Source organism: Oreochromis aureus, linkage group 19, assembly GCF_013358895.1.
Source record: "Oreochromis aureus strain Israel breed Guangdong linkage group 19, ZZ_aureus, whole genome shotgun sequence".
NCBI lineage: Eukaryota > Metazoa > Chordata > Actinopteri > Cichliformes > Cichlidae > Oreochromis > Oreochromis aureus.
The window spans coordinates 28,575,793-28,594,123 of NC_052960.1; the positions used below are offsets into that span (position 1 = coordinate 28,575,793).

At 40.4% G+C, this 18,331-nt stretch overlaps 1 protein-coding gene across 1 annotated transcript in view; it reads right to left on the bottom strand.

Annotated features, from left to right (window-relative positions):
* Positions 1-18,331, bottom strand: part of gabrr2a (gamma-aminobutyric acid type A receptor subunit rho2a) — a 74,419-nt gene that overhangs the window by 28,743 nt on the left and 27,345 nt on the right. The gene's annotated exons all lie outside the window — the stretch shown is intronic.

An 18,331-nucleotide genomic window follows, 5' to 3' on the forward strand; every position in this document is an offset into this window, starting at 1 on the left:
TGCACATACACAAGGTTTTCCATGTCTCCCAGCTCAAATCATACCTCTTTAGACATCTGTCCCCACATATTGCTTTTCTTAAAAATAATTGTCAAAAGATTTTATTATGTTTATGCTTAAAAGTACATTTCATTATCTAGATGTGTTTGCTCTTTTAGTATTCAGCTTAAATAGAGAAGTTACGCTCTGTACAAGTTCAACAGGAAGCCTGCACGCAGCACAGTTCTATTTTATCTCTTCCTGTACGTCTCTGAGAAGAACATGCTTGAGTATAAATAAAGGATGACAACTATTGCAGGGTGTGAGTCTCCGTTGAGCTCTCACCCGTGTGCACGTTAAACTTGCAAACCTGTCTGAGTGTCATTTATTCCGACCTGAGTTGCACTGCAGGAAAACTCCTGACATTTCTTGGTCCTTCGAGCCGGATGGGACATAACACTTTTGTGTGACCCCACAGGAAAGCCTCATCGAGTCCTGACGTCGTGAGAAGCCCGCACTGAAGTCTGTTGACAGCTCCTCTCCAGGAAGAGGATAAAGACCAGAGACGTGAATTCGGGTTCTGGCCAGCATTCTTAAAAGTGGTCCACGACGGTGGGGGTCGATGAGGGGGACCTGACAACCCGGCAATTAATCAGCAAACAGGTGAATATTGACACTCTGAAACACGTTGCGAAAAATCGTATAGGCTCGCCCGAGAGGGGCTGGTAGCATTTTAAAATAAAATAGAGCTCGTCCGAGGGACTGGTAGCTCCCCTGTAGTGGGTAAAGTTAGCGCGCGTATAAAGGTATTTATTGTTTTATTTTTGTTGGTGGAATAAGTTGATTTTACAGCACAATAAGGAGGCTGAACTATTCCACTAATTTGTTTACTGTAGGCCACCCAAGTACTGGTGAAAAGAGAAAAAGGTCGTGTTTCATCACGTAAAGCTGACACTGCTTTCAAGAATAGCTTGAAAGTAGAAGGCTGTGTCAACTACCTCTCTCGATTCTCGTGCCAGAGAAGGTGCCGCAGTTGTGTAGCTTCAAAACTCACTGCTGACGAGCAGTGGTTAGAGAAAAAATGTCCAGGCGCCGGACAAATTAGTGCATGCAGATGAGGGAAAATGTAGCCCCTCCGCATTGACTAAATTAAAAGAAACCCTCCAAGCAGAAATAAATACTGAAAAGGATGCTAAAAAGAAAACGAAGCGTACACAAGAGTTGTAATATTTTAAAGCATGGAAAGAGGAATGAAGTGGAATAAACAAAAGGTTAAATTAAATTAGAGCTTATCTAATGTATTCAAACTAATAATAGGAAGGATAACAACCTGTAAACTGGTATTAACAATGAAACATGGTTGGCATGACGACCGTGCCTAGAATGAATAGAATGCATGAAACCAGATAATTCACACGAAAATATATCAAATAAAAAAGAGAAATGCATAAGGTATATTAAGGCTGTGTCATTGTTCAGCCAAGAAAAGCAAATGTCTCCAGCTTGGGAAGGTGTGAAGCTGCAGATTCACACAGGCCCACGATGGATACATAATAAAATATAAAATAATAAACTATTGTATATTAGTAGTAAAGTAGTGTATTGTAATACACTATTGCTGTTATAAAAAAGGAAAAACAATACAATGATAACATTAATAATGACATACTATTAATAAGAAGAGGCACCTCAGTCAGTTATGATGTGAGGTGGATGATTGTTAAAAGTAGTCTAAATCAAGCTTAAGGTTTGCTCAAACTCAGTACAATGATATGTGAGATGAAGAAAATAAAGAAAATACCAAATCTAATCAAGTGCATAGAGACACTTGACCTGCTTGTAAACCTGTCATCTTAGATGAGACTTTGTTAAGATGAAGAGCAAACCTATACTAACAACTAATGAGCCAAACCCTGTATACAACAGCTAAAGCTACAAGATTGAGAAGCTGAATTAAATATGTGGACACTACCAAGCTAATGAGGAGCGGTGACGCGCATGGAGATTGTTGCTTTCGGTTTAGAGTGTTATTGAGCTTTATAACTATTGTTTGCAAATGTTGCTAAATGCCTGTGACTGAGATGCTGGTTTTGCTCACTACAATTGTATAAATAGAGTTTGAATTCATTACTGTGGATGTATAGTAAGTGACCACTATATATCTTTCAGTAGTAACCTCTCTTGAGCAATAAATGCCGGTGTGTTTTAGTTTTTTCTCCAGTTTATGTGTGTGCTGTGAGAATGATTAGAGGTTTCAGTTGTTTTTCTTTGACTTGCTCTTTCTGATTATGAAAAGCATGTCTGAAATACTCGTATGAAAGCATATTTTGAGTGATTTTAACTGTGTGAATGCTGTGAGTAGTAGGTTTTGAGTGATTGGGTGTGATTTGTACAAAAATAATAAAAAAATAAGTAATAATAACACTACAAAGGTTCATAGTAGAGTGAGTGAACAAGTGGAAGTTTGACAGAAAAGGCAGTGTGTGTGTGTGATTCCTGATGTCTGAAAGGGCTCTATTTAGAAGTGTGACATAACGGTGTATTGGTTTTAGATCAAGGTTTAGTAGAATGAAAGAGGGTTTATAGACTATGAATACAAAGAAAAACAAAAGAGTTCGATTAGTCTGCAGAAACAGGAAATATGTTTGCCTGTGGTGTGTAAAGACAGCTCACAGAGAGAAACAGACGAGTTAAACTCTAAGAAGATGAAGCGAATGAATGTTTTAAGAAAAGTAATGAAAATGATATTAATTATATGCTTTAGTGTGTCAATACAGGTGGATTTCTCTCAACCTGGAACCTTGAGTACAGCGACAAAAGCATAGATTAATTGGGAAAATAAGCCACTTTTTGGCTAAAATTTTATAGCTTGACCTCCCAATTTGTCCTCGACCCTGAGAAAAAGGCACTGAACATGATATTTTGCAGACTGTGTTTGTTGGAGCTTTGAAGGCCACACAAGGACACTGTGAAAAGAGGGACGAGGACTGATGGGAGGTGAAGCAGGACAAGTTCGAGTGCGAGAATACAGGGTATAATTGGGTTGAAATTGAAGGCTGAACTCATGATTGTTTAGAGATGTCCGCCATGTCATAAACAAAAGAAGGTAAAAATAATGACAGAAATAATTGACAACTATATTAATGAATAGACAACACATACACAAATTGTTATATGTGAAATTATTTTTGGAAAGAGTCAGAAGTGAGATAGTTTGAATTTAGAACTCAGTGATAAGATGCATGAATTAAACCTTATTGTAACAAACACTTGCAATGAAGAAAGCAGCTTACACTCAATTAATATGGACGCAAAGCCTTGATGCCATAGGCAATTTGTTTTGTTTTTGTTTGTTTGTTTTGTTGGTTTGAAAATATTTGTGATCATACTTGTGGATCACAGTGACACATAATGATTAGGCATATGATTTGTTGATGCCTAGTTTTAGAGCTGTGAGCTATGAACTGTAAGCAATGCAAAGTTTTTCCCAACTTAGAAGTTTGACACATGCAAGACAACTTTCCTATGTAGGCATTTTGCTTTCACAGTCACACATCAGAATTGAGAAGTGTGGACAGTTAAACCCCAGCACACTTCTCCCTACTTCGCAAGATGGTGACGCACACTGCTGTATAAAGAAGCCAGATGAGGAAACAAAACCACGCGCTGACCTTTACAGCACCCCACAGGCTGGTTTCGTTAAAATCTTTGTAGACGGTTCAGCGTCCAAAAATAGCCTTGGGCGGAACTGTGTAGGTTATGCGGTAACCACAGTAGACACAATTTTAGAAGCAAAAGCACTAACTTCCTCACACTCTGCACAGAGCGCAGAACTTACAGCTGTTATACGTGCCTGTCAACTGCATGAAGGACAAGACAAACATATACACTGACAGCCAGTATGTCTTTGCAGCTGTACATCATTTTGCAAAAATTTGGCAGAATAGAGGAATGGTTACTTCTACTGGCAACCCAGTGCAACATGGAAATCTTTTAAAGGCACTGTTGGAAGTGATAATATTGCCAAGACAGTTAGCATTATGTAAATGTGCTGCACACCAGAAAGACAACTCAGAGGTCACTAAAGGCAGTAACTTTGCAGATCAAGCCGCAAAAGCAGCAGCACAACAAACTATAGACACATTAATGTCTGACTCCTCAATGCAAATACCACTTGATGTGCTTAAAAACGAACAAAAAGCCGCACCAACCGCAGAACAAAAGACATGGTTAAAATGTGGAGCACAGCTAGAAAATGATTTGATGACTTGTAATGGCAAACCAATACTACCAAAATCCCTACACAAAACAGGAGGGAGGGATGGTAGATATAATCTCTAAACATGTCTACACTCAAAATTTCAAAACTTCAGCAAAAGTATTTGTCAGAACATGCATGATTTGCCAAAAACATAATGCACAGGGAAACCTCAGACCGAGAAGAGGTCCTTTTCATATAATCCACATGGATTTTATTGAGCTAAATGAATGCCAAGGCTCAAAATACGCTCTAGTGATCATAGACGTATTCTCAAAATGACCAGAAATCTATCCAGTAAAAAAAGCAGGCGCCATCTCAGTAGCAAAATGTTTGTGCAACCGTTTCATTCCAACATATGGCATCCCCACTCTGATAAGATCAGACAATGGGACACATTTTGTTAATGAAGTAATCAGTAAGGTCTCTGAAGCACTAGGATTTAGCATCAAACACCACTGTGCTTACCACCCACAAAGTGCCGGACTAGTGGAAAGAACTAACGGCACAATAAAACAGAGACTGAGAAAATGCATGGAAGAAACAGGGAGACCATGGCCTGAGTGTATAGGCCTGGTAAAAATGTGGATGAGACTGACACAAGTTCTCAGAAACTCACACCTTTTGAAATCATTCACGGTAGACCATTTCCACTACCAATCACAAGTGAGCCCATAGATAAATCAATGAGAGAAACTACACTAGCCGAATGGATGACTAAATTACTTGAAAATAGAGATTGTTCTAAACAACCAACTGCCAAATGATATCTCCCCAGTGTCTTGCAGGTTGAAACCAGGTGATTGGATCCTGATCAAAGTACTCCAAAGGAAAAATTGGAGTTCACCCAGGTGGGAAGGTCCTTATCAAGTGCTACTCACCACACCAACTGCCTGCAAAATAGCAGAAAGACCGTCCTGGATTCATCAAAGCCACTGCAAAAAAGTGAGTGACAACCTAGACGTTTAGACACCGACACCCCTAACTCCTGGTGATCTATTGGTGAAGGGAGGGCTGATCGGGTACACCCCGCCCTCTACTTCTTGCCGGTAGTCTACTCATCAGAGGTCACAGGTGTGTCTGGTCATCATGAAGACGCTCGTCCTCCTAGTGGCTAATGTTGCACTCCTGGTGAGTTTATTAACACTCACCCGAAAGAAAGAAGATGAACAACACCACTTGCAGACAAGATGGACACATGACAACTCACATCTTTGTGACATGACACAAGACCACATTCACCCATGGATGAACAACGCATGGTATCGATATATACATGACAGCACACCCAAGAAAGACTGCTATGTTTGCTCCTATATGCCCCCAACGACACAATACGCCACCTTGTACGCGAAGGCAATGGACATAATTCAGGCAAAGTGTGCCGCAAGTTACGCCAGCCTTGGGTATTGTGATCAACCATGAGGAACCTCTCCAGATAGGACTATGAAATGGCACATGTGACGAATGGTTCTGGGTTGACCTGAAAGTGAAGCACAGGAGTAAGGCTAGATCATTCCCAGTCTTTCTCAAAAATAATGGGAATTTGAGCCACAGCCTATGCTACCGCCAAGAGAACGGATCCACGCCAATGGGAAACACCACCAACTGCAAAGCAGTACAGACACACGCTCCTGGAGGACCAGTGAAGAGCAGCAACATCTCGAATGGCACCTATTGGGTGCAAGGAATGGCCTGGCTCTGTGGCCAACGAGCCTATTTTATCCTTCCTAGGAATTGGACAGGTCAGTGCGCTCCCATTTTCATATCTGACCACACTTTCAAGATAACCATGGACGCCACGTCAACTATAAGGAAAAGACGAAGCACCCCAGACCTCAAGCAGCATGATTCCATGTGGGGCTCCGATGTCCCAGAGGAATTTAAACTTTGGACTGAAAGACAAAAGGTTGCTCACGCACTCTTCCCATGGGTGGGGGTAGGGAAACACGCTTTAAGAATAGAGACTCTAAACTACCGTTTTGGACTTTTTCTGAATGCTTCATGTAAGATCAACGACGAACAGAATCAAGAAATTGATGCTCTGCGCATTGCAGTAATGCAACACAGGGTAGCGTTGGACATGATTCTCGCCGAGAAAGGAGGACTATGTGTCCTCTTTAACAACACATGCTGCACATACATTCCAGATAATGTACACTCATCCAACATGACTGATGCTCTGAAAATACTCAGACGACTTCGGGATGCACAACAACAAGACTATGCCGCAAACACAGAAGACTGGCTTACGTGGCTTTTAAGTGGCTCTTGGAAGTCCCTGCTGATTAAAGGACTTGTTTTTGTTGGTGTTCTACTACTGTTATTGTGTCTTTACACTTCATGTGTCATACCTTGTTTGAAGAACATGGTATCAAAAATGGTAACTGCTTCAATTCATGCTTACATAACATACTCACAAAACCCACTATTTTATGATGTCTTGGCTAAAAATGTTTACAAGTGGTCATAGACTGATACAATGTTAGTGAGTTGCTATGTATATATATAGAAGAAAAGATCAAACAACAGGAGGGAATGTCAAAAGATTTTATTATGTTTATGCTTAAAAGTACATTTCATTATCTAGATGTGTTTGCTCTTTTAGTATTCAGCTTAAATAGAGAAGTTACGCTCTGTACAAGTTCAAGAGGAAGCCTGCACGCAGCACAGTTCTAATTTATCTCTTCCTGTACGTCTCTGAGAAGAACATGCTTGAGTATAAATAAAGGATGACAACTATTGCAGGGTGTGAGTCTCCGTTGAGCTCTCACCCGTGTGCACGTTAAACTTGCAAACCTATCTGAGTGTCATTTATTCCGACCTGAGTTGCACTGCAGGAAAACTCCTGACAATAATGCAGCATGTTACTTAATTACTCACAGGAGAAAGAAGTTCATTGTATTACTCATTACATTACTTTCATCTTACTGTAAAACAGCTGAAAGGCATTGTCTCATAAGTACCATTTAACAATATAACCTGAGGCTACACACTAACCAAAATCTTTATCCTAATGAGAAAACATACATGATGTTTCTCTTAGTGCTTTGGTATGAACACAAAACTGACAACAAAAAGCAAAGATGACAACCAGTACAAAGACATTTCAAAGTGATCGCCACAGTGATTCTACTGTAGAAACATGAGCATGTAGAAACAGAGGCTGCAGCCTGACTGCACTAAACTAACAATGAAATGGGTAGTAAGTGAACTAGGGCTGCAGCTATTATTTAAGTAATTAAGTAATTTATTGATTATTCCATTGATTAATTGAGTAATCGGATAAGAAGTACTTTTGTCTTAATGAGCAATAATAAATATTCAAAGACAAAAAAAACGGGTCTCTCAGAATCAATTGCTCATTAGTTTCCTTTTTAGAAATTGCAGTGTTTTAAAGTTTAACTTCAAACAACTAACAACTAAACTAAAAACAACTGAACCATTTGATTGTATATATGTCCCATATTAATATTACGTTTTTTTAAAGGAAACATTGTCTTAAAATTTTTGTGCTGCTGAAAACAGACATTATGATGGTGTAGGCATTCAGTAATATTAATAATAATTCAGTCTCCAACCTAATAACCCTCAGGTCAGAGGCCCAGAGCTTAATGGCCCATGTACATTTTTTTACTGTCTTTAAAAAAAATTATATTTTTAAATATTATTATGCTGTTTAATTAAAACAATATTTGATATTATTTCCCTTTTCTATTTAACCAGTCTAATATCAGACTAATGCAACAGTTCATATGTGAGGTTTCTTTCTGTAAAACAAAGGCATTGGATGGAGCAGCTACAAAGTTTGCTGATCAGGTGCTTTGATGAAGGACTCCCACTAGTTTTTTTCCCAGTAAACATTTGAATGGTGATTACAGGAACACGTGCTGTTATTTTGGATGCTAGAAACACATTTGGGGGTTTTTTTTCACTCAAACTAAGCTCACCATGTCAGTAGCACCTCCACCTCTTTGCTCTTTGCGGCGTGTAGACAGCCTTGGGCTCCATGTTTAACTATGCCAGTGTCATCATCACACCCAGGAGAATCATACTTTCATACTCTTTTGAATAAGAAAGAGGTATTGAAGTATTATTTGGGTCTTCTTTGCTTGCTTAACAGTTTCTCCCCCCTATCAGACAGCTCAATACTCAGGAACTGGAAACACACATAAAAATAAACAGTACACCCACAGAAAATTTAGAGACTGGACTGTCTAACTATTAGAAACCATTATTTTTTATATCTATCTATCTATCTATCTATCTATCTATCTATCTATCTATCTATCTATCTATCTATCTATCTATCTATCTATCTATAGTATTAATTTGTATTAATGCTATATTAATTTATAATATCTATGGTTTATAGTGTTAATCTATTCTCTTGTATGTAGCACCATGGTAGCACAATGGTTCTGGGGGAACAGTGTTTTATATCAAGACACAAAATTACATGCAAATCTTAGTTGTCATTTGTGGATCATTTGATACACATTTGTGACCTTTTTGAGACAAATTTCTTTCCATATAGAAAGTATTTTAAACAAATTCACATGCAGAGAACACAGCAAATCAGCGTCTATCAACTAGACACAATTTTGTAATCAAAAAATCTTAAAAATGTTAAGTTAAATATCAACCAGATGTGGTCAACCAGATGTGTATATATATATATATATATATATATATATATATATATATATATATATATATATATATATATATAAAAGAAAACAGAAACCCCAACAATCATATGACCCTCCATGAGCAAGCACTTTGGTGACAGTGGGAAGGAAAAAGAGGAAAAAACATCCAGCAGAACCAGGGAGGGCCGGTTGGGGATGAAGGGGTGAAGACAGGACAAAGACATGCTGTGGAACAGAGCCAGTGATTAATAATAACTAATAATTGAATGGAGTGAGGAATTAAAACCTGAAGCTGGTTTCACAGAAGAGAGGCCAGAAAGTTGAATTCTACGTCTATTTTGAAATCCTATCCTAAATTCTATTAATAATAAAAATAGGAACCACAAATAAGCCTGCAGTCTTAGAGTGAAGTGCTCTATTGGTGTAATACTGTTATACTATAGGGTTGTTAAGATAAGATGGGGCCTGATTATTCAAGTCCTTGTATGCGAGGAGCAAGATTTTAAATTTGATTCTGGATTTAACAGGGAGCAAATGAAAAGAAGCCACATCCAAATCATTTGAAAGCCTTTCTACCACCTTTAATAAGGCCTTTAATGTTGATTCAGAGCTCTCAACCTGTGGAGCTGAGGAGCTGAATGCAAAATTTTTATCTACTTGTCAAATCATTCTGGATACTGTTGCTCCTCTGAAGGTCAGGCGGCCTAAATTGAAGTCTGAGCCATGGCTGAACGACATCACTCGGGCTGCTCGAAGAGAGTGCAGAAAAGCAGAACGCAAATGGGAAAAAGACAAGCTACAAGTGTCTTATGATATCTTAAGAGATAGCTGGCATAAATATCAGAAAATTGTTAAGAACCAGAAATCCGCCTATTTTGCAGGTGTTATTAATGACAACTGGCATAAGCCCCCGTGTCTTATTTAGTATTTTAAGCTCTGTTCTTAACCCACTATTGGACCTTATATTCAAAGGCTTATAAACAGCAGCCTGACTTTAGGCCATGTACCTGTAATTTTTAAACAGGCAGTGGTCCAGCCTCTGCTGAAACGCCCTGGCTTGGATGCCTCTTTGTTGAGTAATTTCAGACCTATTTCAAAGCTTCCTTTTGTTTCTAAAATTTTAGAAAAAGAAGTGTGCTCACAGCTGCAGACTTTTTTAGAGAGTCAAAACATTTTTGAGGTATTTCAATCTGGTTTTAAAGCACTTCACAGCACAGAGACTGCACTTTTGAGAGTTTTTAATGATATCTTACTAACTGCTGACTCTGGGAAGTCTGTCTTACTTGTGCTTTTGGATCTCACAGCAGCTTTTGATACAGTAGATCATAATATTTTGATTTATCGTCTAGAACATCATGTTGGAATTAGAGGCACTGCCTTGGAGTGGTTTAAGTCATACCTCTCTGATAGAACTTTTTCTGTCTCACTTGGTAAATTTCATTCATCTTCTGCCCCCCTCCCATGTAGTGTACCTCAAGGATCCATCCTTGGGCCCCTTCTTTTTAGTATTTATTTACTTCCCCTTGGCCATATTATTAAAAAACATAAAGTCTCATTTCATTTTTATGCAGATGATTGTCAAATTTATCTACCGCTGAAACACAATGACCTTAACCCCCTCAGGCCTATTTTAGAATGTCTTAAGGATATCAGAGCATGGCTGGCTCTGAATTTTTTAAACTTTAATGAAAAGAAGACTGAAGTCATTATATTTGGGCCGAATGGACCTGGTGTCCCTCCATCTGACTTGGGTCCTCTTACATCGTGTGTCAAATCAATTGCCACCAACCTTGGAGTAAAATTTGACACAGCTCTTAAAATGGACAAACAAGTAAATACAGTGGTGAAGAAAAGCTTTTTTCAGTTGAGGCAACTCTCTAAAGTAAAACCTTTTATTTCTTTTTGTGACTTGGAGAGAGTTTTGCATGCATTTGTGACCACTCGCCTTGATTATTGTAATGGACTTTATATTGGTATTGATCAGGCTTCACTATCACGCTTGCAAATGGTCCAGAATGCTGTTGCTTGCCTGTTGACAGGGACCCGCAAACATGAGCACATTACCCCTGTTCTTGCCTCCTTACACTGGTTGCCTGTCCATTTTAGAATTCATTTTAAAATTTTATTGCTTGCTTTTAAAGTCTTAAATGGCCTGGCTCCTTCTTATCTGTCAGACCTTCTACACCGATACACTCCACAAAGGTCTCTCAGATCATCTGACCAGTCACTCCTTGCTGTCCCCATGTCGAGACTGAAACACCGAGGGGACCGAGCTTTCGCTGTTGTGGCCCCCAAACTATGGAACAAACTGCCCCTCCATATTAGGTTGGCCCCAACACTTGAAATGTTTAAATCACTTTTAAAAACACACTTTTTTTCAAAGGCTTTCTAGGAGTATTATCAGAGTCAGTTTGTAGTCAGTTTTTAGTCAGCTGTTGGTCATTCTTAATCTTTTTACTTTGTTAATCTTATTCGTTGTATATCTTATTGTTTATTTTACTCATGTTTTGATATTTAATATATACACTGATTTATTTTTATCTTCTTTTTCAATTATATATATTTTGTTTATTGATTTCATTGTATGCTTAATGTATGGTTTTTAACTGCTATCTCTGTTTTATTATTGGAAAGCACTTTGGTCAACTTTGTTGTTTTTAAAAGTGCTATATGAATAAAGTTGGATTGGATTGGATTTGTAAGCCTAACCCATAAAGCAACAAGCTATTTCTCCAGGCTAAATGATGATCTTCTAAATTAGTGAGACACTATTTCCTCTCCACCTTATGACTTAGCTTCTGATTTGAGGCTTTCTTTTTCAGAGGAGCCACAGTATCCACAGTCGTATGCAGTGAAGAAGAAGTAAAATTATTCACAGGATAACTGACCTCTGTGGGAGTAACATTCAGGTAGCTGCTCTGCTCTGTGTTGGCAAGTAGTAATAAGATGGCACTAGTTCAAAATGGCGGCCAACCAAACCGGTTTCGTGCGTGTGCGCATGCGCCTTCAGGTCCTGGGGTTATGCGAGTTCATGTGTTTTTAACTTAATTTAATCAAACCATAGGGTTTTTAATTAAACTATTTTTTGTCACTTTGGCATGTCTCAACATTCATTTATGCAGACATATGTGTCCTTAAGAGCAATTCTTTGTTTTTGCGTGTAGGGGTGGAAGCTGTTTAGCTTCACAGTGCTCCTTAACAAAGCCCGAATGCTTTTTATTTACATCTAGTCAAAAGTATTGGTAATACTGTTTTAATCACACTAATTTTGTGATTCTGACAATGTCTCCTCATGCAGTGATCCATGCCTTTTATTTTAAAAACAGCATAAACGGAATTTCTTCTGTACGGGTAATTTCAGCTTGTTCACAAGCGTTTCATTTAATCAAACCACTAGTTTTAATCTAACTAGTTTTACGCATGTACTGGGGTTTCTTTCACGGGTTGATGCAATCATCTTATTTAAAATCGGGATTTCAAGGGGTTTCATGGTTTCAGAGTAGTTTTAACACAACAGATGGTTGCAAATAACATTCAGCCCTTTAGAAAATAAACGCTGCAGTGATACTTCTAAACCAGTCGCACAGACCCGCTCCGTCTTTTTCAACAGCCGATTAATTGTTTGAAATTGTTCAGGATTGCAAAAGCCCACTGAGGGTATCATTTAATTGTTGTGATTCCTTCGGAAAAGGTAAAAGCCGACAGGTGTACCACGCGAGCCGGGACCCGCCTATTGTTTAAAGTGGCTGGTATCAGCTCTTTTGTAATTCCTTAGGAATAGGTAAAAAGCCCCATGAGGTGTAGCAGTCGGGCGGGAACCCGCCTATTGTCTGAAGTATCGGCTCGTTTGTAATTCCTTGAGAAGACAAAAAGCCCTAAAGGGTCTCATTTAAATTGATTGGAGACATACCTTTCTTTTTGGAAACGCCCATCCTATATAAAACAAGCTCAGAGTCCGAAACCCTTAGCCATTTACCCGTCAAGATTGCTGCGGAGCACACCATTTTCTTTGAGATCATCAAAACTAACATCGTTCTTCATAACATGGACATCGTAAACGGTAAGTAAAACAAAACCTATTATTGTATTTTTAAAGGTGTTATGTTAACATATTATAGGATATTTAAACATTTTTTCCTAAAACAAAAGCTTAATTTTTAGGAGTTCGGGAGAACGGCACAGGACCCTTTTCTTTAGAAAGCGGGCGCTTTTACAGCTGGAACTAGTTCTCTAACAGGCACAAGGTGTGTACAGAACTACGCGATTTTTAAACGTATGTATGTTTTAAAGTTGCGATTGTTTTAAATTATGTAATAACAACGTTTTTCTTTGATTTGTTCCAGGGTTAACAAACTGAGCAGGAAAACATTCAGATGCCCTGACCACAGAGCCCAACTTTACATCAGGTGTGTATACAACGGGATATTTTTTTTTTTTTTTTTTAAAGGGGTTTAAACAATTACAAATGTTCTAAAACCGACCGTTTTACACATGCAGAGCCACGCCAGAGAACCGTATGTGTGGAGAACCAGGGCCGTCCGAATAACGCACACTACAAGGTAAGCATAGGCATATATAAATTAGATAAAAGAGATAGAGAGGAGACACGCTTATTCTGTTTGAAATGGGTACATGTATAAATGTTTTAACACATGTCTATCTTCACAGACTGCAAAACAGTACCCCTCCACATAATGACCAGGACACCAGACGATCCCAAACGTTTTGGAATGTTTAAGGAGTATCGACCTCCCAGAACAACAAAACCCGAGCTTCGATGCAACAGTGGAGAGTCAGAACCGATCTTCATCAGCGGCCCTGCAACAACACCGAGTGAGTGGCTGCCTCGCGATTTCTCTGATGTTTTTGAGTATAGTATATCAGATTTCGATCTAGTTCATATACCCACCACCCCAGAATGTGCCAGAAATAGCGTTGATTCACACATAGATTTTGAAGAAGACGGCATAACAGACTCTCAAATATCAGCGCCGTATGATGCTTACATGAAGGTTCCAGACGCCCAGCCTGCTGAACAGAGTCATATAGCTTCAATAGTTGATAAATTATGTTTGATTGAAGCTAGCCTCAAACAATACCACCAAGAGGCACAGATACAAAGGCAACAGTTTACCAAATTCATAAACAAAGTGTGTAGTACATTAGACACCATCTGCAGCAAAATTTCAAGTCCCTGACTTTTAAAATCCAGACCATGGACCCTCCAAATAAACTATTTAAACATAATAACGGAACCTCCACTCCTGTTAGATGTTTTGACTTAGAGACTTTTATGCAGTGGGCTGAAGAAACAGATAACAAATTAGACAATATTATAGCTAGACTTAATAGTGTGCCTGCATCAGCCTCATCTGATACACATCCTTGTCAGACTGTTCCTACGCCTGCTATTGCTGCTGGGGCTATTGTTGTTAACAATGCAGATTGTACACCCGCTGTTGCTCAGGCCGCTGTTGTTACTGATGCTAACCGTATTGCTGTTGCTGCTGTTGCTATTGAGCCTGTTACCACATCTACTAATACTTCTGTTACACATGCGTGTCCGGGCGCCGCTGCTGATGGTGCAACACCACACACCCCCTCAATCATTGCAAATTTCTCACAACCAGATACTGCAGTAATCGAGCCCGTTGTGCAGTCAGGGTCTGGCAGGCGCTCTCAGCCAGACATTAGAGAGATACCTAATTTTAATGCTCGCGAATTGCGTGAGCGCATTGATTTTAGGGGTATAAGTCTCGATCACCCAGAACAAGTGCCTGCGCGAGTGCGCGAGTGCTTAGGCAATGTGATAGACAGAGCTGTAGCTGGATCTCAACAGGGCAGTGTTCTAAACGTGGTCCTGCGTGGCCCCTCGCTGGCTTCAGATGTTCAGGCTGTTTTAAACGCTGATGATCGGTATGTTCCGGAGCTGTTTCTCGATCAAATTGCACAAGTTATGCAAAGTAATGGTGAATCTATCGGTGATGATGAATTAGAGTTTATTGTCACGGTAGCTCAGAACAGTAGTGGCGGGGCTCGCTTAAGACTGGCGCACATACCTTATGATGAGATTCTCTCAAAAAAAGGCAGACATTTATACACACCAAACAACACACACAACAATTTGTGCTTCTCCCTTTGCATAGCACATTCATTAAACTCAACATCCTCTGAGCTTGAAAAACTTGCTACAGCTAAACAGATGCATGCTGAAGTAGGTCTATGCGACACACAGCAAGTATCATTCTCTGATGTCAGCAAATTTGAGAAGCACTTCAACATTAAGATTGTAATCTATTACCACACAGAAGGGCGTAAACGCCTGGAATGTTTTTTCACACATGAAGAGCCAAACACAAACACGTTGATGATGTATCTCCATAATCAACATTACCACCTGATTTTAAACCCGCCCGCTTTTTTGGGGGCGTCCTATGTGTGTAATTTCTGTTACAGTACATATAATACACCATTACACCACAGCTGTAAACATAGATGTAACACTTGTTACACACTCTGTCAACACCACAGGGGTCCCACAGTGAAATTCAGTGACTGTAACCGCATCTGCAAGTCACAACACTGTTACCAGCAACACAAATTACCTGAATTAAAACACAACATGATTCCCTGTGATAATATGAAACATTGCATGCACTGCGGCAACACATATAGAGAATCCAAGAAATTGCCACACAAATGTGCGCAGCCTAGATGCGAGCACTGCCGCGAACCTAAATTAGCAGGAGACTCCGACCATCAGTGTTTCATACAGCCTGTTGAAAAACAGAAGCCTAGCGATAAATACATTTTATATGATTTTGAGACGAGGTACCACAGCGGTAAACACGAGGCTAACTTTGTGTGTGCGTCTGATCTGCAGGGCAATAAGTTCACATTTAATACATTAAAGTGTGTGGAGGCGTTTGTGCAGCATTACAGACGCCCAAGGTTTCATGGGTACACTTTCATAGCACATAATGCATCTGGGTTTGATAATTACATACTCCTGGAGTACTTTGTCAGACAGAGCATAACACCTAGTGTCATAATGAACGGCAGCCGTGTGATTTTGATGCATGACCGGGACTATGACCAGCGGTGGATTGATTCGTTCAGCTTTTTGCCCATGGGCCTTGCCAAAATACCCTCTGCTTTAGGTTTTCAAGACCTGCAGAAGGGCCATTTCCCACACAGGTTTAATACGAGGGATAATGAGCATTATGTGGGCCCGTACCCAGACCCCTCCTTCTACGGCTATGAGCACATGTCTGAAAGCGATAAGGTGCGATTCATGGAATGGTACCAGGTTGCCTCACAGAATCCCTTTGATTTTCAGGCTGAACTCAGGCGTTACTGTGTTAACGATGTTGATGTCCTGCATAAAGCATGCAGCATATATCGTGACACGCTACTGGGTTGTACACAAGTTGATCCATTCACGTATACCACCTTGGCTGCATTTAGTATGGGTGTGTATAAAACGCTGTTTCTGCCTAGAGACACGCTCGCTCTCACGTATGATGGGGCATACGTTGAGCAGAATAAGACATTTTCTAACGCCTCTATCGAATGGCTTCAATACGTGTCCCACACCACCAACACAGTGGTAAAACATGCTCTCAGAGGAGGCGAACAGAGGGTTGGGCCGTATTTTGTGGACGGTTTTGACCCCACAAGTAATACAGCTTATGAATTTGCAGGATGTTTTCACCACGGTTGTGCTTCTTTTTATCACATCTGATGCTATCAGACACGGCAACTAAGTGTCCGTCTGATGTCTGATTGGCCACAAACTTGCGGACTAAACCTTTCAAGGAGTCGTGGGTGACAACTTTCGAGTTTAATGCATTCAGTGTCACGCCTTTACATTTGACCTGGGTCTTGCCCAGCGATGTGTGATACACGTAGCATTTAGGCCCACCGGAAACAAATTCCGCTATGTAATCCTCCACACCACCCTCTCCAGAATCTAATTCGCTTGTGAGATCCCCCAGACATGGCCCTAGAGGAGGCATCCAGTCGCCAGGGCGTGCCGTGAAAATGACACTGTCTGTGTCATAATACAGCACGCGCTGCTGCAAGTTGTCTAGCAAATCATACAGCATGAGTCTGGCGTGTGCAGTGGTCATGGCCCCGACAAAGACATTAACGTCCTTCACACGGGATGCTCTACCATCAGCGTGGCGCCACTGCACCATTGCGACGTCGTCAGAGATGAAACAAAACTGACGCACATCGTACTGGTCACTAAACATTAGCTGGCTAAATCTGGAAGGGTCTGTAATGAGCTCAGATGACGCCATGTTTGACCTAATGCTGAAACGACCCCACAACGAGTTTAGCAACAGCTTGTTACAGTTACGAACAGCTTTATTTACACAAATCTTGGATGGGTCTAGCATTATACCCTCCTTCTCATAATACTCGTCTACGTACTTCTGCTGTTCCTCATGTGTTTTCACATGTTCTGGATACCCCGAGGCCTCCTGTTTTAGTTTTAGAAAGGCTTTCACATAGTCTTTAAACAATGTGTCGGTCTTATTGGGGAAATGCCACACCTCATCAATAGAAAGAACCCTGTATCCCTTCTCAACAGCTTTTTCAAGCTCAAATGAGACCCAAGTGCCTTTCAGCACCCGTTCGCTGTCACTGTGCCCGCATGCAGTGTGCCGGTTCTGGTCTTCAGCACACATCCTGCAGAGTGGAAACATCAGTTTGCCGTGGCACCTGTAGGGTAGGACGGGGTGAAAAAGACCCTTAGGTGGGAGCACTGTGCATTTAACAAAGCCGAAATAATTTTCTAGCTTGTCGAAGTTGGTGTAAATGACTTGAGGGTGTCCTACAGGATAGTCTTTTTTAGACTGCACTGTGGGATAGAGACTGGTGAAGTCGTAGTAAAATATTTTTTCATCACATGCAGTCTTGTGGTACAGCTTTAGAGCATTTGTGCGACCGCCAAAAAGGGCGTCTCGGGGATTCAGGCGTTCTGGCTTTCTGTATGTGTGCATGAAAGCCACAACTCAGGGTAACATTTAACACAACCGTGGTGAAAACATCCTGCAAATTCATAAGCTGTATTACTTGTGGGGTCAAAACCGTCCACAAAATACGGCCCAACCCTCTGTTCGCCTCCTCTGAGAGCATGTTTTACCACTGTGTTGGTGGTGTGGGACACGTATTGAAGCCATTCAATAGAGGCGTTAGAAAATGTCTTATTCTGCTCAACGTATGCCCCATCATACGTGAGAGCGAGCGTGTCTCTAGGCAGAAACAGCGTTTTATACACACCCATACTAAATGCAGCCAAGGTGGTATACGTGAATGGATCAACTTGTGTACAACCCAGTAGCGTGTCACGATATATGCTGCATGCTTTACGCAGGACATCAACATCGTTAACACAGTAACGCCTGAGTTCAGCCTGAAAATCAAAGGGATT